At 33.2% G+C, this 24,132-nt stretch overlaps 1 protein-coding gene and 1 long non-coding RNA gene across 43 annotated transcripts in view; both read left to right on the forward strand.

Moving 5' to 3' along the window:
- Window positions 1–24,132, forward strand: part of chl1b (cell adhesion molecule L1-like b) — a 189,876-nt gene that overhangs the window by 72,529 nt on the left and 93,215 nt on the right. For 24 of the 42 annotated variants that reach the window (XM_087257872.1, XM_087257859.1, XM_087257889.1 and 21 more), the window contains exon 1: window positions 16,858–17,096. The exons of the other annotated variants lie outside the window; for them this stretch is intronic. The gene's annotated coding sequence lies outside the window, so the exon portion shown is untranslated. Of the gene's footprint in view, window positions 1–16,857; window positions 17,097–24,132 lie in introns of those variants that run through there. 42 annotated transcript variants of the gene reach the window in all.
- Window positions 775–7,350, forward strand: LOC141487638 (uncharacterized). Its single transcript, NR_199788.1, is given in 11 exon segments — window positions 775–901; window positions 1,314–1,404; window positions 2,070–2,119; window positions 2,517–2,815; window positions 3,052–3,182; window positions 3,312–3,355; window positions 3,485–3,575; window positions 3,655–3,801; window positions 5,068–5,139; window positions 5,642–5,729; window positions 7,086–7,350. It is a non-coding gene; the product is annotated as an uncharacterized LOC141487638 (long non-coding RNA).

Raw genomic sequence — 24,132 nt, forward strand, 5'->3', positions numbered from 1 at the left:
TACGTTGGGCCGACGTCGGCCGAAGGTCAACACGTCGGCCCCTTTAATTCTAACATCGGTATATGATCGGCCAAACATACGCATGATCGTTCGGTCGTGTGTTCAATTGTTCCAGCTCAACAAACGTCGGCTCTGCATCGGTTAACGACCAGAGGCCGACGAAGCACTTTATCTCTCATACCCATGAAAGAATCCGGCAACATATTTGGTTTACAAGTAAGTTTTTGCGTGCATAATAAATTAGACAACCGCGAGATGCATCATGTGAACTGCGTCGGTCGGTCCAGCTTTAAATAGCCTACATTAATGCAGTAAAACTGACCAAAATGCCTACAATACATGATTTCAATTCATTAAAATATAAAAAGTTTTATTGTTATGCTTTAATAATGAAAACGTTGTTTTTTTCTGGTGTTAACTGCTGTTTGCTTTTTTTATTGTGGCTTTTTCTACATTTCCCAGTGTAAAAATCAAGTATGTTCTGCATTTCGGCTGTTTAATTAAAATAAACACCTTTTTACAGAGTGACATCTTTGTTTTATATATACTTGCATTTATATTTATTGGTTATTTATTTTTGACAGTGAATCTGATGCACAAATAAAGTGTTTGTTTTGTAACAGTTTAGTAGGCTATAAAGCTCGTCTTAAAGATAATAGCGTATATAAAACTGCTAAATACATTTTAAATTCAAGATTTAAAATACAAGGTTATTATTTAAATTGTCTATGGAGTGATCATGTTTATAAATGTAATACTGCAAGACTTTAATGTGCGCGCGCGCGTCTTCAAACACTGGAGCGGAGAGGATGTTGCTATGGGAAACGAAGCTAACACGACACGACACCACCTAAAAGACACAACACGACTTCTCTCAAGCTGCCGTTTTGACTGTTTTCAGGTAAGTTTAGTCCCTAAAACAAAGCAAATACTACATAAAACTGTTCCTCACACATTTATTATTGGCAATTGATGAATATTCAGTTGAATATTATGTTATATAAGAGTGGTAAGTCTTCGTAAAAGTCCGTTAGCATATTAGCACTGGTAACGTTAGCGTCAGGGTAATATTACGTTAACTTACTTAATGTTAGCTCTTGTTAAACTTGTTTGTTAAAGTTTTGGCTTTTATTTATTCTTTATGTGTAGATGAGAGGTTTTGTCAATGTTTTATTGAATGCACTCCATATGTAGTCTAAAATACGCATTGTAACGTTACTGTAAAGGACCGTGAATCAAAAGTTCAATCGTGTTTTGATATTTCATGGTATCTTAAACTAAATGTTAAGTAAAAAAGTGTTCTGTGGTTTCAGGAGTGAGAGAATAACCTCCTGCTACAGAAAATATAACTCAAGATTCCTAAATTTCTGAAGGGAGCTGATCACAGAGATACAGGAAAGACAGGTAACTTTAAGCATAGGATTAATTCATATGAATTTCCATTGCACATAATTATGCAAATGTTACATGTCTATATATTATGCATCTGTTACTTGTCTGTATTGCAGTTTTAAGAAAGTTTTGACATTGAAACATGTGAGTGGTATTAAATTTCACATCACATGATTCTTCAGAACTTAGTAAATATATAGATTTGCTGCTAATGAAGTAATATTTGTGATTTTTATTTTGTTTAATTTTTTATGATTAATTGATTTATTAAATCTTAGAAAAAAGTTTACACTAAATTATTTGTCATCACATCTGTTTTTAGCATTGATAGCAATCCGAAATGTTTCTTGAGCAGCAAATCAGCACCATTTGATAATCACCATTATATTAGTTCAACCTCAAGCACTAAATCAACATCTTACAAAAAGATTTCTGAAAGATCAAGTGACACTGAAGACTTGAGTAATGATGCTGAAAATTTAGCTTTACATCATAGCTATGAATTACATGTATATTTACACTGTTCACCCATCCCTTACACCTTAACTCATCCTCAAACAAGTCAATTTAAGCCCTAAATGAATAATTTTTGATTTGTACAGGCATGATATGCAACTTGTATTCAGTCGTTTTGTTTTTTCTTTCTTTTGCTTTTGTTTTCCACATCAACTGAAAAGGAGGTCTAAGTTTAACCTAAGTGCCGTGTTGCTAATGAACATCTTTATATGTAAGTATATTTTTGACTGACTGACAGACACTTGTAAAACAGTGATGAGCAAACGAATGGCCGTTCTTTTAAAAAGATCAGGGAGATGCAAGTCTGGAGATTAATATACATTTTAATTAAAAATTGATTTATCTGGAAATATTTTATAATGTTTTGAGATATGTGCCCTATATGCATTTAGATGTCCATGCATGTTTAAAATACTTTTAAATTTAACAATGGCTGCAAGTTATAAAAACATAAACAAACACAAAAATGTTAAAGTAAATTGAGAAAACATTTTCATCAGTTTGACAACAGGTAGATCAGCTCCTGACAGACATGTTAACAGATCAGTTTAACTCTTATTAAATTCATTCATTCATTCATTCATTCATTCATTTTCTTTTCTGCTTAGTCCCTTTATTAATCTGGGGTAACCACAGCGGAATGAACTGTCAACTTATCCAGCATATGTTTTACGCAGTGGATGCCCTTCCAGCTGCAAGCCATCACTGGGAAACAACCATATACGCTTGTTCTCACTCATACACTACAGACAATTTAGCCTACCCAATTCACCTGTACCCCATGTCTTTGGACTTGTAGGCAAAACCGGAGCACCCAGAGAAACCCCATGCAAACGCAGAGAAAATTTGCAAACTACACACAGAAATGCCTGCTGATCCAGCTGCGGCTCGAGTCAGCATCCTTGCTGTAAGGCGACAGCACTACCTATTGTGCCACCACGTCACGTTCTTATTAAATTATATTTATATAATTTTGTGTTTCAGTACATGCTATTTTGGGAAGACAAAATATAATCATAAGCTCTCAGAAAATTCAATAAGAGAATTCATTCATTCATTTTAAGAGAATTAACTGCACAATTACTTGAAATGTGTGGGATTACATTATTTGTTAACCCAAAGTGAGTTTCTCTTTCTTTGCAGTATTGGATGCCTGATTGCAGTTCAACTCCAAACTCAGTTGGACCAGCTGATCAGTGTCTTCAGTATTACCACAAGCTACTGGGCAGATGTGTGGACAGCTATGAGCCAAACTTGGGACGTTTGGTTTTTAGGTAATACCAGTGACAAAGTATTCAGTAAATTGCTTATAATAAAAGATGCTCACTGTTTACTCCCTTATAGTTAAGTTGTTTGCAGTTTCATTGTTGTAAAAATACCATACTTTTTCCTTTTTTTATAAGCAGGTGTGACCGTCTGGGCAGCAGAAACAAGACAACTAATCATAGTTGAGTTGAGATTAGTATTATTAACTTGACTAGTTTGGTTGCAGACTTGTTCAATACTTAACAATTTGTATAAGTTACAAGATCAATGGTCCTGCTATCAATGTTTTTGTAACTTAAATTCATTACAGTTTAGATACAATCAAATGTTCAAACCATCTCTGAGTGAATGACATCAAGGAAACAGGATCAAAAGATCATTCATTATAGAATGTTTCATAGGTAACAGCACATCCTTTGTGAAAAATAATTTATTTTTGTGTCATCATTACAAGACAAAATACATTTCAACTGATTTCAGTTGGTTATATTTTTAGGTCCTCCTGATCATTCTGTTCTCCTGGTTGTGAGGATGTGCAGAGGCTGTATTTGTCAGTGTTAAAAGACTTGTGCAGCTGTATCCAGACATACAAGCAGCCGACAAAGAGTTCTGGAGCAGGACAGACAGGTAGTTCACAGTGGCTAGGCTAGAAGTTTATACTTGGGTGGCCAGAAAGTGGCCTCCGCTATTTTGGGGGGTCCATACAAATACACCAGTGTAAGCTATACTATTGCACAGAAAAAATTAAATGAAAGAATTAATTAATCGGTTGAACACAAAATTTTTTAAAGAAAGCTTAAGTATCAAGGTGGCAATATACAGTATGTTACATTGTAGTACATGAGCTGGCTAATACAGATTCGTAAATGTTTAGTTGTTAAGATTAGTTAAATACTAAATCCTATACTTGAGACCTGCTGCATATACAGCTTTAACTGAACTGAATTTAACTAGAACTACACCAGCATTCCAAGTGCTCTAGACTAGCTTTTTGCACTGGTGCGTCTAAAATGTTTGATGGCATTGCATTTAACACTGCAATTTTACATGTTAATTTTTTTTAAAATTACAATCCATATAGGCAATATTGACTTGTAAATGATTAACTAAAATCGGGTCAACACACATTATGGGGATTGTGTGTAGAATTTTAAGGAAATTAATGAATTTAATCCATTTTGAAATAAGACTGAAACATTAAAAATGTGGAAAAAGTAAAGTATCAATACTTTCCGGATGCATTGTATATGGTTTTTAGCGCGTTATCAAAGACTTAAAAAAATAGTCCAACACTATCTACAGCAGCAAAAGACCCTCCACATCAAAAGCTACTGGTCAGTTCACGATTCAGCAAACATCAGAAAAACAAATAGCTCATTATGCCTTCACAAGAAATCAGTGTTTTTGAGTCTAATGAAGATAGTACTATTTTATGAAATTATTATATAGCCTGGCATGTTTACTGTTACAGAATATTTTAAATGTTTCTTAAAATAAAACATATTGTGTTCAATGGGGAAAAAGTAGCTGTTTTTTACACAGAGATAAAAAAAAAAAACACATTTCAGAGCAGTAATCACAATACTGTGAAACTGTGATATTTTTATCCAAGATTATACCCTCAGAATCTTATACCTGCCCATTCCTAGCCAGTTACTTGAAGCATTCAGTCAGAGTTTTTTTTGTTTTGGTTTTTTTTTAGTTGGCCTTTATTCTGTTTTTCTATGTTCTTGGAAATGCTGCTGTGCATGAAAATGTGACGATATATCCAGGTTCTATAGTTAATTCTGAAATAAATCTTAAAATGAAACAATATTTAAAAATGCAATATTTAATGTGTCAGACACTAAATAAACATGTCAATTCATTTATATTAATCTGATTCCTTAACAGGAGAGCACGGTGGTGCAGAGGGTAGCACATTTGCCTCACAGCAAGAAGGTCACTGCTTCGAGCTTCGGCTGGGTCAGTTGGCGTTTCTGTGTGAAGTTTGCATGCTCTCCCCGTGTTGGCGTGGGTTTCCTCCGGGTGCTCCCGTTTTCCCAAGTCCAAAGACATAGGTGAATTGGGTATGCTAAAATTGACCATAGTGTATACGTGTGTGTGAATGAGTGTGTATTGGTTTCAGCTGGAAGGGCATCCGCTGCGTAAAACATATGCTGGATAAGTTGGCCTTTCATTCCGCTGTGGCGACCCCAGATTAATAAAGGGACTAAGCCCAAAAGAAAATGAATGAATGAATCCTTAACAGTTAATATTGGTATAATGAGCAGCAGTTGTCATTTATGTAAATTAACCATTCGAGCGTGCTTAGTTTGGGGTATGTTGTGCCATTAAATTGTCAATAGGTTTTATTTTTTTTCTACGTTTTAAATCTGCTTTAGCTTTCTTCTTTCCTTTAAACCTGGAAATATAAAATATATATATATATTTTTGGTTTTTAACAAATTGCTTATTTTATTCTTAGATTGGTGTACGCTGATGGTCTGCTGAGAATTCTGCTGAGTTGAAGGGATCCTCCTGTCAGACAACCTCTCCAAAGTACAATAGGACTAGTAAGTAACATCTTAAACATACACTACTGTTTCATAGCTTTTAGGTTGGTATGGTAAATTCTCTTCTGATAGTGTCAACTTTATTTAATTAATACAGTCAAGCAGTAATACTGTGAATTTAATACAATGTATATAATTAATAGTGTCACATGATCCTTCTGAAAAAATAGTATTCCAATGTACTGATTCTCTCCTCAAGCTGTTTTTTTATATATAAAACATTTTAAATAAACATATTTTTAGTATTCTTGATGTATGAAAAGTTTATTTTTAAGAGCATAGTATTTATTTGAAAAAAAAAGTTTGCTCTTTGATGATTGCTAACAATCAGACATGTTTCTTTAGAACAAAAAGAATTTGTGCAAAAAATATTCTCACTGAGCGTTGTCCAACTGTGGTCCAACACGTCATTTAAGTTTTCAAATAAGCCTAAAAGACTTGATTAGCTGCATCAGGTGCATTTAATTAGAGAGTTAAATATATATTTTCTTTATATATTCTCCTCTATAGCCTACATATAATAGAAGTTGTTTGCTAAAAAACCTTTTTTGTAGCAGAAATAAAACTATGATTAGGCCCACCCGGATTTTTCGCAGAACTCCGCTGATGTTTAGCCTATCATTAGTTCTGTTTATTTACTTGAGTAAATGTGTGTAAATCTATATTTATTCAGTTTTTTAATTAATTTTAGTAATATTATTGACTAATGTGAAAATGTTCATCTGATTCATGTACAATGAGGTTTGTACAGTTATATTTTCTGTCTTACTAGATATGTTATATGAAAAACTTGCTTTATTTACCAAATAAAGTGAATCTAATTGGATTTGCATTTTAAACATTAAATAAAACTTTAAAATATATTATTTTTTATTTCATATATTAAGGTTTTAGTTATGATACTCCCAAAATAATTCCGCAGACTTCCACCATAATTTTCAGCAGAAATAGCAAAAAACATCCACAGATTCCTCCTGGCCTTAGCTATGATATATTAAATGTGGTGTACAGTGTGACATTTTAGTTGACGAAACTTGGTTTAATTTGCATGTAATGTGGTATCTGAAGATTAGACATATATTTAGATACACATTTATACTAACACAATGATACTAAAAACCAAAAAAAAAAAAAACATTCATTATGATTTCACAAGGAATTTAACTTTCAAATGGCTTTTCTGAAAATTAGTGCTCAGAAACACTCTTTAAGGTTAAATTAAATTAATTATTTTAGCTAGGCACTTGCATAACACATACTTCAGTTATATGTCATGAAACAAATAATATATATTTGTGGTAATATGAACTGCTGCAATGCTAATCTTTCTCCTTTTGGTTTCTTGCTTTATTTAAGGGTTCCCACAACAAGGATTAGATTTGGCTACTGCAGTCCCGGTTTGGGCCAGCCTCACTTGTGAAGACTAAAGATGAAGACAACATACAAGAACAATTTCGAGGATGGCGACACACTTTTTATTCCACCTATATATCCCCTTTTATGTTTAAGCAACATTCTACAAGATAAAACAAAACTTAATCACAGGGTATTTCCTTTAATTTTGTCTGTTTACTTGGAACATTGTACACAATTTACAACCAGTTTTATATATATAAATAAATAAATAAATAAATATATATAAATAAATATATATATATATATATATATATATATATATATATATATATATATATATATATATATATATATATATATATATATATATATAGGTCAGAGCAAGAAAATGTTATGTTTTCTTCTGGAGAAAGTCTTATTTATTTTATTTCGGCTAGAATAAAAACAGTTTTGAATTTTTTAAAAAACATTTTAAGGTCAATATTATTAGCCCCTTTAAGCTATTTTTTTGACTGTCTACAGAACAAACCATCAATATACAATAACTTGCCTAATTACCCTAACCTGGGTAATTAAAACTATTGTGATTAGAAATGTGTTAAAAATATTTCCGTTAAACAGAAATTAAGGGATATATATATATATATATATATATATATATATATATATATATATATATATATATATATATATATATATATATATAATGACAAAATCTGTTTTGTGTTGTGCATTAGAGTTTGCTTAAAAAAACTGGTTATCTCTGAGAAAGTATTGTTATTTTATATTATTGATGTGTTATTAGTTCAGAGGAGATTGCAAATTGTTGAATGCCATTTATAAAAAAATTGTAAAAACAAATTGACTACAGACTTTAATAAGATTTTATCAGACAGTTGTTTTAATTTGTGTGATTTTATTTACTACTGTAAATATTGTTTGCTTGGTATTTATTTTGTGTTTGTGTACTCTTTTATTATTGTAACTCCCAGAAGAAAGTCTTTTGGATACTGAACACATGACTGGTATTATCTTGTATTTTAAAATTATAGTCTTGGAAACATGCATTTTCTTTAACACTATTTAAGAAATTATAAGCATTATAACATGTGCTTACACAAGTTATTTGTGTTTTTACTAAAGTAAACTATAGTCACCCTTAGTGTACATGTTTTGAAGTACTTGTAAATATTCCTATGGTCTTAATGTAAATGCTGCAATGGACTTTGTATTTAAAATCTTTATTGCACAGTATTTCAGCCATGGTTATAGTACAACTTGTTGGTTTTGTTTTAAACGTAGTAAAACATGGTTATGTGTGATAAAAGTATGTTAATCTATTTGTATGTTTGTGAAAAATATTAATAAATCTTCAACTGTTATTGAGAGTGGTGTGTCGTGTTTATTATAAATAAGCAGCTGCTGCAGCTAGTGGTCCATAAGTATGGAGCAAAACGCCTGAGAACAGCGCCTCCGCGGAGCGGCCGGCATTTCCGGTTGCGTCGTCCTAACATCGGCCGGACAGCGTTTCCGATCATTTGCCGACGTCGCGGCGACATTTTGCCAATTAGCAAACGCTCCCTGAGCGACATCGCGCCGATGGAATTTTGAAAGTCGGCACGACGTCGGCCCAACGTATGTGTGCTGTCTGGGTTGCATCTGCTGGTGAATGACCGTCAAATTTCACTGATGATAACAAGTCTCACCTCCTCAAGGAAATCTTGCATTGAATTATGTCATTGTCAATATTTCAGTCCTTTTGAGCAAAAAGAAAGAAAAATATATATTTAGCCCTTTATATTTTTTATGTAAATAAAAGCTAGCTGACTGTTAAAGCAAGTTGGTCTGAATATGATAGACATTTAGTCGAGCTAACAAATCAAGCAATGAATTACATGAAAATCACACGATTTTCACACAAATTACACAGTTAAACACGTCACCGTTTGTTCCACTGGCTCTGGTTCGAAGGGAAAAAAGGTTATGATGTGCGCAATGCTGACAGCAATCTAGATAAACAGGACATAATGTTATATTTGACTTGGATACCTGATCTGGTATGTTATATGATACTCATTGTATTAATCGTGAGTTATTAAAGCAAATGACTCGATTGAAATCGCTATTTGTTTCAAATACATTCACTCTAAACTTTTATTGATGTAAATAGCCAAAACCAAGTGCACGAAACAAGTAACTCACGGCTAAATTATAACAAATAGTTCCGTATTAGGATACACGCGCACATCAAAGCCAACATATCAAATAATATAACGTTAGATGACAACAAAAAAAGACATACATACCTATGATTTAGCAGAAACGTCGTTGGCCTGCTCTTAACTAGGGATGGCTGACGTGAAACTGATGTTTTGACACAGTGTCGAGATCCCGAAGCGCAAGTGTTTCGAATCACTGCACCGAATCATGATCCGAAGCACCCAAGTCACGTGACTAAAGTGTTTCGAAACACCTAGTCACGTGACTAAAGCGATTCAAAGCATCGATCAGCTTAGAAACGTTTCGAGACCTGGTGAATCCTAATTTGACTGCCAAGGTCTCCAAATTATCTCTGTCTCAAATGGCTTAGAGCACTGTGGGTTTGCTTATTGATTCTATGCTTAGCATGATGTTTTGGGTTCGAATCCCGACTTCGAAATCATGGTTTTATGTATTTTAATCATGTTTCTGTTTTGTGTAGCCTAAATAGGATACAGCTACAGTTACGCCATCAATTTAGCATCATTTTTGTAACACTGTAAAACAATAATAAATATTTTTACAGTATGGTTGGGTTTAGGGTTTGGGTAGACATTAATAAAATACAATAAATGGGAAATTTAATGAATAATATAAATAATTCTTGATAACTTCAGGCCACCGTTTTTGATCTAGCAACAACCCTGTTTTAAGACAAAAACAAGACATATTTATTCACAAATTGTTTATTCGGATATCAGACCAATGTTGAAACAAAACGATACAAGAGCAAAGCATTACCAACTGGTAATAAAGCATTTTAATACAACTGCTACTGACTGGCTTCGAAACCTACTACTCCTGCATGGATGTCTGACACCTTAACCACTGTACTATGTTACTTGAAGGATTCCACTTTCACAAAGTGGGGTTTAATCCCTCAATTTGTTCAATCGTTCTTTGCTGAAGCTGTTTCAGTGTAATATATATAAAAAATGACCACTAATTGTCACTGTAGAGTGAGGTTTCGAAACGTTTCGAAGCTTCGACACATTTGTTTCGACTGTTTCAGTGTTTCACGAAGCCTCGCTTTGCCCACCACTACTCTTAACCGCTCTATCACGGTCTCTCACATCATTAATACACTGGTAAAATAGATCGGGCAGTCAGATGGGTAGCACATCGCACAAAAACATGTATACAATTATATACAATCGATTATGAAAACGATTGACACGTAGCTCCGCAGAAAGAAAGATGGTTCGTTTTGTCGCGCGCACGTGACAGGTACCCCCTGCAGTGAGCTATGGAAGTAAATTGCGCATGCGCCAGAAGCTTATAAGGCGCATGCGCCAACAAGAAGGGCACGCATCAACGCAAAACTAAGAATTTTGTATTAGTTCAACGAAATATTTTAAGTTTTTCACATTGAAGCACCATATTTGTTGAACAAACTAACTATTATTTGTCAGCATTTCAAATGAAAATATTTAAATTCAGTTAACTTATTAATCTTTGTTCAGAGGACTTTTTGAAAGTTGGCGTTTTTACAGTGTAGAATTGGGATTGGGCCTAAAACTGCCTTCTCACTTTTTTACAATAGTCTTGCTTGGAACATGTATCATTCAAGTTTTTTCAATTATTTAAAAAAAAGATTTTATAAGAAAAGCTAATAAACTGGGAACCAAACCAAGTATTAAAAGGTAAATCACAACATTACAAAAATAAATGAATAAATAAAATAATAATAATAATTATATATATATATATATATATATATATATATATATATATATATATATATACATATACATATATACATATAGATAGATAGATAGATAGATAGATAGATAGATAGATAGATAGATAGATAGATAGATAGATAGATAGATAGATAGAAAAAAATACTTTGGTTTATTACACCATTTGAGGTTTTGTTATATACTTTATATTATGTGTCAAACTCAGTTCCTAACCCTAACCCTAGCTCTGCACAGTTTAGCTTTAACCCTAATTAAACACACCTCATGAAACTAATTAAGTCTTTCAGGCTTGTTTAAAACTTGCAGGAAGTGTGTAAAAGCAGGGATGGATCTAAATCGTGCAGTGAGGAGCCCTTGAGGAACTGAGTTTGAACCCCCTGCTAAAAATACAGGGCGTAAAACGTTTAGCCATGACATCAGAAAATGTACTGTCCAAAAATATATATATATATATATTTTTACTAGCCATAAAACATTTCTGCAAATATTATTATCACTACAATTAAAGTATTTTTTTCATTCGTTCTTAATTTACTTTTTATAAAAAACACAGTTTCATTGCAAAATGAATTGACCATCCTGTAAGTCGCTGTATCAAATTCAAGATCTCTCTTAGATGTTTCCATCTAAAAATGTGAATGAACTTTATGCGCAAAACTAGAATATCACATAAAAGACGTGCACAGTGTACAAAATCGTCTCTCTCCTGATTATCTGGCACCATATATTCATTCATTCATTTTTTTTGTCAGCTTAGTCCCTTTATTAATCCGGGGTCCCCACAGCGGAATGAACCGCCAACTTATCCAGCACGTTTTTAAGCAGCAGATGCCCTTACAGCCGCAACCCATTTCTGGGAAATATCCACAAACACTCATACACTACAGACAATTTAGCCTACCTAATTCCACCTGTACCACATGTCTTTGGACTGTGGGGGAAACCGGAGCACCCGCAGGAAACCCACGCGAACACAGGGAGAACATGCAAACTCCACACAGAAACACCAACTGAGTCAAGGTTCGAACCTGCGACCCAGAGACCTTCTTGCTGTGAGGCAACAGCACTATCTACTGCGCCACTGCGTCGCTGGCTCCAAATATCAAAAGTAAAAATGAAATTTGTTGCGGAAGGAGGTGTTTTAGAATGAACAAAACAACATTTTAGATGTTTTACAATGTGCTCAGCCTGCTGGTTTATTCATTTACACACTTTTTTTTTTTTTTAATTATCACATGATCTTTTATAACAAAAAGTTATAAATGTGTATGTGTAAACGAGTGTGTATTAGTGTGCCCCAGTACTGGGTTGCGACTATAAGGGCATTTGCTGCTTAAAACATGTGCTGGTAGTTAACGATTTATTCAACGACCCCAGATAAATTAGAGACTAAGCTGAAGGAAAATTAATAAATATTAAAAATAAATAAACTAAAGTTATTATCTGAAATAAAACAGTTACCTGTATGTATAGCCAATTTATTTGGCTCATAGTCACATTGAAGAGAACATCCAAATATGATGATCTCATCTTCGTAAAAAAGTTTGATTTGCCAATGTTAGAAATAGCGAATCTCTTTGTCTAAAAGAAACAGACAGTTTTAAAGGAGATTCGCTGTTTCTAACATAGGCAAATCAAATAATCAATTCAAATATGTACAGTCATGTGAAAAAAAAAATTAATTATGGAAATTTGAAATATGGAATGATCAAGTCAAACCCCAGATCCTAATCCCATTGAGATGCTCTGGGGTGAGCTGAAACGAGCCTGGTACAGTAGATGGCTACAAGAAACGTCTCACTGCAGTTATTTTAGTTTAATTGTTTGGTTTTGTTACCTTTATCTTTATGCATTGTTAAAATTGAGATCAAACAACCATATATCCTCCTGAGACCCAAACATTTTTTTTTTACATCCTTTGGGGTGAAAAAAAAAAAAATCTACAATTTAGAGTTTTTACATTTTGTTTTTATTTTTAATTTTTCACAGGACCATTTTAGTACGAAACGACCGCCATTCAGACAACAATACTCTACATGATATGGCTGTAAAGGGATATTAATCCAATATTAATGTAACAAAAACAAAACAAAAGCAGTTTAGTCTGAAAGAGAGCCGAAGTAAAAAAAAACAAAACAAAAAAAAAAAAAACACACACACACGAAAAAAGTTATGTTAATCCAAAACAAATTTAACATAAAATTGATTTAAAACTGATTGTCATTCTCTAATTGTCTCTAATTATCCTTTTGTCAGACTCTAAATCAGTCTTCCTCAGCTATCTTATAAAGAATCCTCTCTGCTTCAGTTAAGCTCCCTACAACATGCAGTCATTAATTACATTAAGATGGTCCTGGTGTCCATTATAGTGGACATTTAAAAAAGGATGATATTTTGAAACACAAACAAGTTAACAGCTTTGAAAGCTAAATGTGTTGTTCCCGACACTTAAAAAAAAAAAAAAAAAAAAAAAAAAAAAAAATATATATATATATATATATATATATATATATATATATATATATATATATATATATATATATATATATATATATATATATATATATATATATTTGTTATAATAATAGTAATTTAAAAAAAAAAAAAGCTAAATTTTACATACCTCTCTCCGTCCCATAAAATGTGATTTTTGTATTTCGGCCATTTTGGATGCAGTGTAATGCTGTTCGCAAATTGGCCCCGCACCATTCGCGCAATTTGCGTCATTCGCGCCGTGCCATTCGCGCGTATCGCGCCGCAGGATGTCTATTCGCGCGTTTGCATTAACTTAACATGTAAATCACTCGCGCTTGACGCGCGTGCCGCGTCTGGTGTGAACGCAGCATTAGAAGTGGTTCCTAGCATGCCAGCCAATCAAAGGACATATCACTAGAAAGCCCAGGATGTCCTCTGAACAGTACAACAGGACTTAACAGAGTAGCTCAAAAAATTCAAAGAATATTCATGAAAATGCAACGTCCTGTAGTAGGACACAAGTCAATGCGCGGGGTCTCAGTAGGATAATAATAATAATAATAAATAATAATAATAATAAAAAAACTTACAAAATACAGGTTCGCAAAAGGTGTCCTAACATTTTCACATGAAGGTATATAGTCGAGCCCAAAACTATTAACACCCCTGGCAAATTCTGACTTATAGTTACTTTTATTCAACCAGCAAGGTTTTTTTTTTTTCTTTTTTTTGGGGAGAAATGATGTGAGCTTCTCCCAAAACATAATAAGACAAAGTACAAGAGGCAGCTTTTATTTACATTTGAACAAAAACTTGAGTCAGAATTTGCCAGGCCCAGGGGTATGAATAATATAAGGCTTGACTCTATATATTTCACAATCTCACTCGAGTGGTCATTCCTCAGATAGGCAGTTAACATTCTGAGCATGTTAAACAGGAAGGGGGAAATGATTTTGGCTCAATGAAACCACTCTTAAGTGAATAATTATCTTGACTGGAAGCAGATCAAAACATCTGTCAGATGCTGAGCAAGAGTTTAACACGAACAAGCGGAAGTCCGTCATGCTCTTCAAACAAACCCTTGCCCTGTAATGACTATGAGTCGCAGATAATGAAATTAATGGTACTTCAAACAGCGGACACGTGAACGTATCCATTTTAATAGAATTTTAATTAGGGGTGTTTATGGTGCCTGTACGTTTAATGATGTTTCTTGTAATTGATGATGCGTTGTATGATCTCACCTCACGCGGCAGGCTTCTGACATATGAAGAGTATCATTTCCTGGAAACCCGAAAGACTAATTATTCCTTTACCTATACGCGCACTCTTCCATTTGATAGACACGTCAGCAGCACCTACATCAGCGTAATTGAAGCAAACATGTCAAGCCTTTCTGATTTCAGCCTCTCCCCGCACCCATTCATCCACTTCAACATCATATTCTTCCAGCCACGGCATTGTGGGATAGGGGTGGGGCGTTTGTATTTAGAGAGTGTGACCATGTCCTGTTCTGTGCTATTTGCTCTGTCGGCAAATCATGTGGTCCCTAGGGATCTACCCCTATTTGTGAGGTCCATATGAACTGTTGCTTGCCCACTGGCTGATGTCAATTAAAGGTTATCATCTTTTCTTTTTCCAGGTCCATGCTGACATTTTATTATTATTATTTTTTTTAAACTTATCTTTACCTACTAAACTCCAACATACTTTGCTACACCATACAACCATGCAAGATATTTACTTTAGGTTTTGGAAACTTTAAATGATCTTGCCAAGAATAAAAGTTCTTTGTAGCCTTTATATCACAAAATACTATGAATTTGTAACCTAGATACCATGATTTGGTATATACGGCTGTGTGGAATACTCAATATTCTAAGGTATATTATTCTCAGATAGCAACCACTGAATTGAAAGTTGTTAAAGCTAAAAATGTATGTTGAAAAAAAAATTATAACAACAACAACAACAACAACAACAACAACAATAATAATAATAAAAATAATAACAAAAACAACAACAACAATACTAAAAATAATGTGATGTTATTATTATTATTATTATTATTATTATTATTATTATTATTATTATTATTATTATCACTATTACTATTATTATTTATTTTAACTATTATCAATTAAATATCTATTTTAATTAGAAAAAAAATATATAGCTAAGACTAGTAAACAATTATTGTTTTTTATGATAATAATGTTATTATTATTAATAACAATACTACTAATAATAATAACCATAATATTATGGTAATAATAATAATAATAATAATAATAATAATTATTATTATTATTATTATTATTATTATTATTATTATTATTATTATTATATGAGTAGTATTAATAGTATTATGAATTAATAATAATAATAATAATAATAATAATAATAATAATAATAATAATAATAATAATAATAATAATAATATTCTGATTAATATTATTATTATTATAAAACAATAATGGTTTACAAGTTTTAGCTATAATTTAATTTTTTTAAAATATATATGTAATTAATAATAATTAAAGTAACTATAATAATAATAATAATAATAATAATAATAACAAAGTATTAAATCATTATTATTATTATTATTGTTATCAATAATGAGGATGCATGCTATAATTGGTAATTCGTTTTGGTTAACCCATTTAGCTTTTTTTTTTTTTTTTTTTTTTTGATTTTGTTGTTTTACCATATAGAAATGTTCTACTATTTGCATGACAGATGCAAAAAATGTCATTCAGTGATGCAGGTAGATCATATCATCGAATTGTGGATAGGTTATTTTAGTTATCTTTTTTTTATAGCCTAGCAACCTCATAGCAACATGCTCAAAACCACATTGTACATCCTAGCAACTGCATAGCAACGCCCTTGTAGTCACCCTTATCATCACAGCTTTTTTCCTTCACAGAGAACTGCACACAATGTCATCTGAACATGTAAAAACTTAGTTAAAAATGGCAAATGATTTTATTCTCATACAATATAGCTGCCTGAAAGACACGTATTGCAGGTTTTCTATAATATACTACACTGTAATAGCCACTAGACTCAAATGAGCCCCATATTAACCCTATTTAACTAAAGTGACAGTGTAACAAAAGCCAAAGCATGGATCTTGACATCTATGGCACAAAACGTGGACAAGTCTCCCCATGCTTCGAATGCAACTTCTTCCATCCAGAATTCCTTCAGTTTCATTCACTCATTCTCTCTCCCTCTCTTTCCCTCTCCCACTCTCTCTCTCTCTCTCTCTCTCTCTCTCTCTCTACCCGCATCTCTCCTTCTTTGTACACTCCATGTGAAAAGCGCTCAGATCTGGCTTTGTGGGAGTGATTGTCACTCGTTTAATGAGCTTCTTTGCCAGGCGAGAGGCTTTGGCAACATATGTCTCCCCAGTCGCCTCTCTCGCTCTGTTAGTACCGGGTCTGCTGTGGTGGACGTTTCTCTGGATTTTCTTCTCTTTCTCAAGCCTGTGGGATTAGACAGAGCAGAAAAGGAAGGGTTTGTCTGTATTTCTGAGGACGAGCGGACTAGAATGAAGCAGATTCCTGTGAGTATTTAGGCTTCTGTTTGATGGGTTTGTCTGAGCTTGATATAAAAGCAGCCCGGCAGGGAATTACTACTGTAGCTACTGTAGTAGTGTGAGCTGTGACCTCACACGTGCATGACAGAAAGCCTTCAGAGGCACAGTAAACAACGTGTCTTATGCGAAATCATTTTCTACAGTGCTTTGAAAAGTGCTGATTTAGTTTTGTTTTTGTCTGTTTTGCAAGTTTTTTTGTGAGCAATTTCATATAAGTAAAAATGCTCATATTAGTGCTTTGGTGTGTTAATAGTCACATTGTGAAACAAATGTATCTGCTGTTTATTTGAATGGGTTTTATTCATCTTGTTAAACTAATTTTAACTTAATAACATGTTTAAAGCCTTTATGTGTGTTGTCTTAAGCACTACTATCTGTTTATTAATAAGTACCATACACATTGCACAGACAGTGAATCAGCTTTTATTTCTGAAAAGTGTTAACTTTTTGGTTAAAAAAAGGTGTACAGTTTTTGCAATATCTGCTTTAATACATTTCTTTGAATTAAATGCTTAGAAAACAGCTAGTTTTCTGTTTTTATTTTCTTCTTGCAAGTTTCTTGTCAGTAATGTCGTCACAGATGGGTTTTAATGTGTATTTCATGCTTATATTAGTGTTTTAGTGTGTTAATGGACATGTTGTACAACTAAAACATGTTTATCTTGTTTATTTAAATGAGTTTTATACATTTTATGCAACAAATTTTAACAACTTTCAAGCATATATTTGTTGTCTTAGGGACTACTTTCTGTAGATAAATAAATACCTTTAAATACACATTACACACCCAGTGAATCCAGTTTTTATTTCTGAATAATGTTAAATTTGTGGTGGAGAAGAGGTTTATAGCTTTAACATCATCTGCTTTAATAAATGTATTTCTAATAAATGCTTAGAAAATAGCTAGCTTTTCTATTTTTATTTCTTTCTTGCATGTTTGTTGTCAGTTATGTCCTCACAGATGGGTTTTAATGTGTAGTTCATGCTCATATCAGTGCTTTATTGTGTTAATTGACATGTGGTGAAAAATATGCTGTTTATTTAAATTAGTTTTATGCATTTTAAAACAAATGTATAACTTACTAAGATGTTTTAAGCATCTTTGTTGTCTTAGGGACTACTTTCTGTGTATAAAGTATTTTATATACACATTACACACCCAGTAAATTCAGTTTTTATTTCTGACTAGGGTCAACTTTGTGAAACAAAAAAGGTTTATAGCTTTTGCAATATCTACAATTTTTTGTATTTGATGCTTAGAAAATAGATAGCTTTTTAGTTTTTTTTTTCTTTCTTGCATGTCAGATGGGATTTAATGTGTATTTCATGCTCATATTAGTTTTTTTTGCTTGTAAATGCTCATCCTGTGATCTGTTTCTATTTCATTGGTAAACAAATATATAAAATTTGTTTATATAAAATAAGTTTATATATAATTTGTTTATTTAAACAGCTTTTCTTAATTTCAAATCTAAATTTCATACTTATAAGGAATATCACTACATTTCTGAAAAGTGTATTAATGCGGTTGTATTACAGAGGTTTGCAGCTTTAATAATATATGTTTATTGGGTTTCATTTAGATCGAGGCAACATGTTACACAAAATTAAGGGAATAATATTTGTGATTAATATTTGCAGAAATACAGTCTTAAATAGAGTTTATGAGACTAATTATATTGCTGCTTGACACAATCTGCATTGTAAAATCACAATAAAAATAAAGATGAACAGTATAACTGAATGACTATTGTTTTCTTAATCATTTGCCATTTTATTTATTTATTTATTTATTTATTTATTTATGTATGTACATTTTAATAATGTAGTTAAAATTTATATGGCCAGCTAGTGAAGGGCTATGCAGGTAAACCTCACTCTGACCTCAAAAGGTGCTCTAGCAACAGACACTAGAGGCCATGGTCTTTAGCCTCCTTGTTAGACCAACCCACTTCCATACAAAGAATCGCCGGTTCAATCCCAGCTTAGAGCGGGTTGGGTGCAGTAGGACCAGTGGGTTACACGTTGGGGCTCGTCCGGGATGGGAGTAAGATTTAGGGGGTGAGTATAACAGAGGCCAGCTAGCAAAGTGCTATGCAGGGAAACCTCACTTCTCTGACCTCAAAAGGTGCTAGTCTTTAGCCTCCTTGTTACATAGATATATACACTAGATATCGCATGAGGACCCTGAGCATGCGTCAATAGTGGCTGCATATTTGTACAGTGTCATTCACCCGCACTAGTCAAGATAGTGTTACTACGTGAAGATGCTGGACTTTAGCGCTGTCTACGGGTGTAGTAACGAGCAAACAGAGAAAACAATCACAAAGGCAGAACATTTCATAGGTAAGGTTTAGTTTTTTACGTTTTTGTATGTTACGAACTTTTGTGCTAAACAGGTAACATTATTATAATCAGTCACTTACTGCATTCACCATAAGGCAAGTAGTACCAACTCGCACTAAACACTGGGCTTATGCTATGTGCTATATGCTATATGCTGTTGAATAAAATCAGCAAACAATGCAAACTAAATATGACAGCGAGATGCTGCGGTGCCAGAAACTTTATTATTATTGTAGTATTATTATTAGTATTATTGTCGGCTAGTGAAGGAGTCACTCAACAGAGATTCATTCACAAACGAGTCGCTCCCTCCATCAGTATGAGAAGTGAAAGCAGGAGAGGGGTGTGTTTCAGGACATGGATCAGTTTAACAAGGAGGGTGGATAGTACATTATACACACAAACACAAGCTTTTTGTCAGGAATGCCTATTTGATTATATCCATCAATATAGAAAAAGTGATGTAAAATTATAGGCTCTATTTTGGCGGTCCATGCGCAAAACGGCAAGCGCAGGGCGCAAACGCATTCAGGGTGTGTCATAATCCACATTTTCTAGTTTAGGGATGGGAAAATCCGCTTTGTGCTGTGGCGCATGATCTAAAAGGGTTGAGTTTATTTTCTTAATGAGTTATAGCTGTGTTTTGAGAATAAACCAATCGTAGTCTCATCTCCCATTCCCTTTAAGAGCCTTGCGTTGCGCTATAAGCGCATTTGCTATTTACATGACGCAAAGGTAACTTTTGCTTTTGCTCTCGTGAATAAAGAAATCTTTACGCAGAGACATCAATAAGCCTATAAATAATTAATTTAGTTTGTTAAGTGCAAAGATTTGTTTCAAAACTATTTATAAATTCAGTTTAATTTCCAGAAAACGAATAAATGAACAATAATAACGAAGTGAGGTCAAAATACTGAGTTATTTCCAAATACACCTGCTATGCCCCATATGTTCTAAAACCTGACAGGTGGATAAATCTAAGCTTGTTTTTAATAAAACAATAATAAATATGGATATTATAAATAATACTGCTAATAATAATAACATTATTCAAAAGCAAATTGAATGAACTGAAAAAGCCTCCCGAGATGAAGAATTCAAGGCAGTGGTTTTTAAATTCATGTAGGCTAGAAAATAATATGTTTTGTAATATTTGAATTCTTTATATTTATATCCTATATATATATATATATATATATATATATATATATATATATATATATATATATATATATATATATATATATATATATATATATATATATATATATATATATATATATATATATATATATATATATATATATATATATCCTTATTATATCCTATATATCCTTAATATTTACATTTTTTCATATGTAAAGATATTTGCGTATTGCTCTACATCTTGTGTGTATTAGGCAGTGTGTAAGCCGGGTTTGTTCTGGTCTAAAGAAAAGACTATTACAGTTTCTCAAAATAGCAAAGCGCCAAAACACGCCTGCTTTTTTAGACCAGAACGCCTATGGGCGCACATATGAGCGCAAATGCATTTGCTATTTAAAGAGCGTGGCGCAACGCCTCAAAACGACTCTTGCGCCAAGCTGAAACTAGCAAACAAGTATTGCGCCACGCCTTGCGCCACATTGCGGCGGGTGTATCATAGGGCCCTTTAAGTTTCATAATTGAAAAAAAAATAATTGCATACTGACCTCCGGGAAAACTCCCGATCATAGATATTTGTGTATATATGTAATTCTCTGGCTCTGGATGGTCACAGTCTTCCAATGCACCTTGGTCCCACATTTATTTCAAAGGAGCGCTACCCTGTACTAAAATGGCAGCTCTATTGACGCATTCCTTCCAATAGACAACAACAGGGTAGGCGACATCTAATTTATATATCTATGTCCTTGTTTGAGCAACCGATTCCTATACAAAGAATCGCCGGTTCGATCCCAGCTCAGAGCATGTTGGGTGTATTAAGACCCGTGGGTTATTTATTTTATGTCTATATTTTAAAACTCATTTTATTTTTATTATGTACTTCTTTTTACACGAGTTATGTTTAAGACCTCAAACGCAGGTCTCATCATTATCAGTAGAACATGAGTTATTATTATTATTATTATTGTTATTATTACACTACTATTATTACACTATTAATATTATTATTATTATTGCTGTTGTTGTTGTTATTATTTTTATTTTTGTTTTTATTATTATTTTATTATTACACTACCACTATTATTATTATTATTATTATTATTATTATTATTATTATTATTATTATTATTATACATTTTATTATTATGGTGATGCTATAATTTAATAAGATTTTGGAATGGTCTATTTGCTCTTTTGCACTGTTATTGGATTAGTATGTATTTATTTATTTCCTGTGGACCATTTTGTGAACACGTGCACCATAATTTGGCTAAATGTAATAGTTTGATGTGCTCTGGAAATGTCCCCGTTCAACATTTGTGTTCTGTTTCATAACAAACTGAGAAAACGTCATGCTTTATATGAGCGCTGAAATGGTGAAGAAACCCAGAATATTTTGACACTTCCGTCGGAACTGTCAAATTGCTTATTTAAACCAAGATTATCCAGATGTTAAGGAACAAGTTCGAGCATGTTTTACATTAATAGCTCTGATGAATCACTTTCTACACCCCTCAAAAGTCAATAGACACAGGTGTGCCAGTGTTTGGAAAATACGCAGAGAGGGAATTAGTGCACTATTTACTCAGTGACAAACACTGGATATTTCTTTGCCTTAGGAATACAAAAAAAAAAAAAATTGCCTACACAAGGAAAAAGTAAATTAGCTTTAGATTTGTCAGGGGAAGGAGATAATCTTGGGCACAAGTTCCATTTATCTTGTCTGGCTACAGCCAAGTTTCATCCTGGGAGATTGCCAACATCCGTCAGATCTGAATGAACGTAGCCAGGGCTCTTGCTGTGTCAGTTCCCACAAAATAACACCCCTGTCCCCTCGGTGTGCCTGTTTCCAATCCCCTCTACTTCAGGCCACTCAACACGGATAACAGCCTAATATGATCACTGTCCAGGGCACGTAGGATCCCTCTCGTCTCAAAGACTTCAAAGAAAGAGAGTAATGAAAAAAAAAAAAAAACATTATAAAAGCCAAAACACAAAAGGGAATTTCTCACTCAACCAGGTTTTTTTCTATGCACTTGAAATGGCACATATTGGGACATTTTTATGCTCTTTCTCTCTATTCCTCTCCCTTCTGTCTGTTTGACAGCACATCTGTGATTGCCGAGCATTTGAACGATCTCTTTCATTCTTCACAGCCGTCTTCTATGACCTTAGCTGTACGGACAATTTGTTCCTTTTCGCGCTCTCAGATTGGGCTTTATGCAGTTGGGCTCAACAACACATCACTAGGAACATGGCATTCTGCTCATGAGATTGTTTTTAAATAGCTGAAATTGTAAGATATTGACCAGGCACCAGTGCATTTATGGGGCACTTGAATTCGATAGCTTTTGGTGTGGATCTGATATGTAAACTTAAAGGAACACTACACTTTTTTTTATGGAAATGGGCCTATTTCATAAGTCCCCTAGAGTTAGACTGTTGAGGTTTACCATTTTGAATCCATTTAGTTCTGCAAGATTCAGAGATTGGTTGAATTGATGAAAAAAAAAAAATGGTGAAACTCAACTATTTCTAGGTGATTAAATTAGCCTGTACTTACAAAGAAGTGCAGAGTTCCTTTAAGGATGCATTTATATAGCAAACATCTTTAAAAAGTGGAAAATGGTTTTCTTATATAAAACCGTTTTGCAACTTTTACTTAAAGATAAAAATAGCGTTAAAAGGATTCACATTCACACAGATCTGTTTAAAGTATTTACTCAAATTTTGTATAATGCATGCCAGAAGAGTCAGTCTCTAAAGAAACTTGACATTACTGCAAGTGTTTTTGTAGTTTACTCAGAGCCAACAATGGCGTGCTTTATTTAAAAAAAAATTCAAAAACAGATAAAGAATTTAAAATAAATAATAAAAAATGTTTTTTTCAGGTGCCAGAAATGCCATTGTCAAATGAATACAAATTTTTACTTTTGATGAAAACACTGTTGCATGACCTTAACTGTATGGAGAATTTGCTCTCAGATTGAGCTCAACAGCACCTTTCAGTCTACATTTTTTGCTCCAGGAACATTTTGTTGTAAGTTTCAGAAGACAGATCCACTAAAGGGCTCTGCGTAAATCTTTTCTGGAATACATTACTTGGGCTACGTTTTATTATACATTTCAAGTACATACACCAGAATGCATAGCTTGTCATACAGATTACCAAGACCAGAGGTGTCCTGCTGAGTTTAGCTCCAACTTGCTTTAACACACCTGTCAGGAAGTTTCTGATTTATCTAGCAAAAGCTTGATTAGATCGTTCAGGTGTGTTTGATTTCGGTTAGAGCTAAACTCTCCAGGACACCGGCCCTCCAGGACCGAGTTTGGACACCTCTGATCTAGATCAACAAACCACTGACCTAAGCCCAACCAATAGTATTTCATTTTTATTATTTATATATTATTTATTTATTATTTTATAGTTTTTATTCAAAAACAAGCATGATGCTGTGTTCACACCAGACGCGGAGGAAGTGTCAAGCGCGAGTGACTTACATGTTAAGTC

The sequence above is a fragment of the Danio rerio genome, chromosome 6 (assembly GCF_052040795.2).
Source record: "Danio rerio strain M-AB ecotype USA chromosome 6, GRCz13ab, whole genome shotgun sequence".
NCBI lineage: Eukaryota > Metazoa > Chordata > Actinopteri > Cypriniformes > Danionidae > Danio > Danio rerio.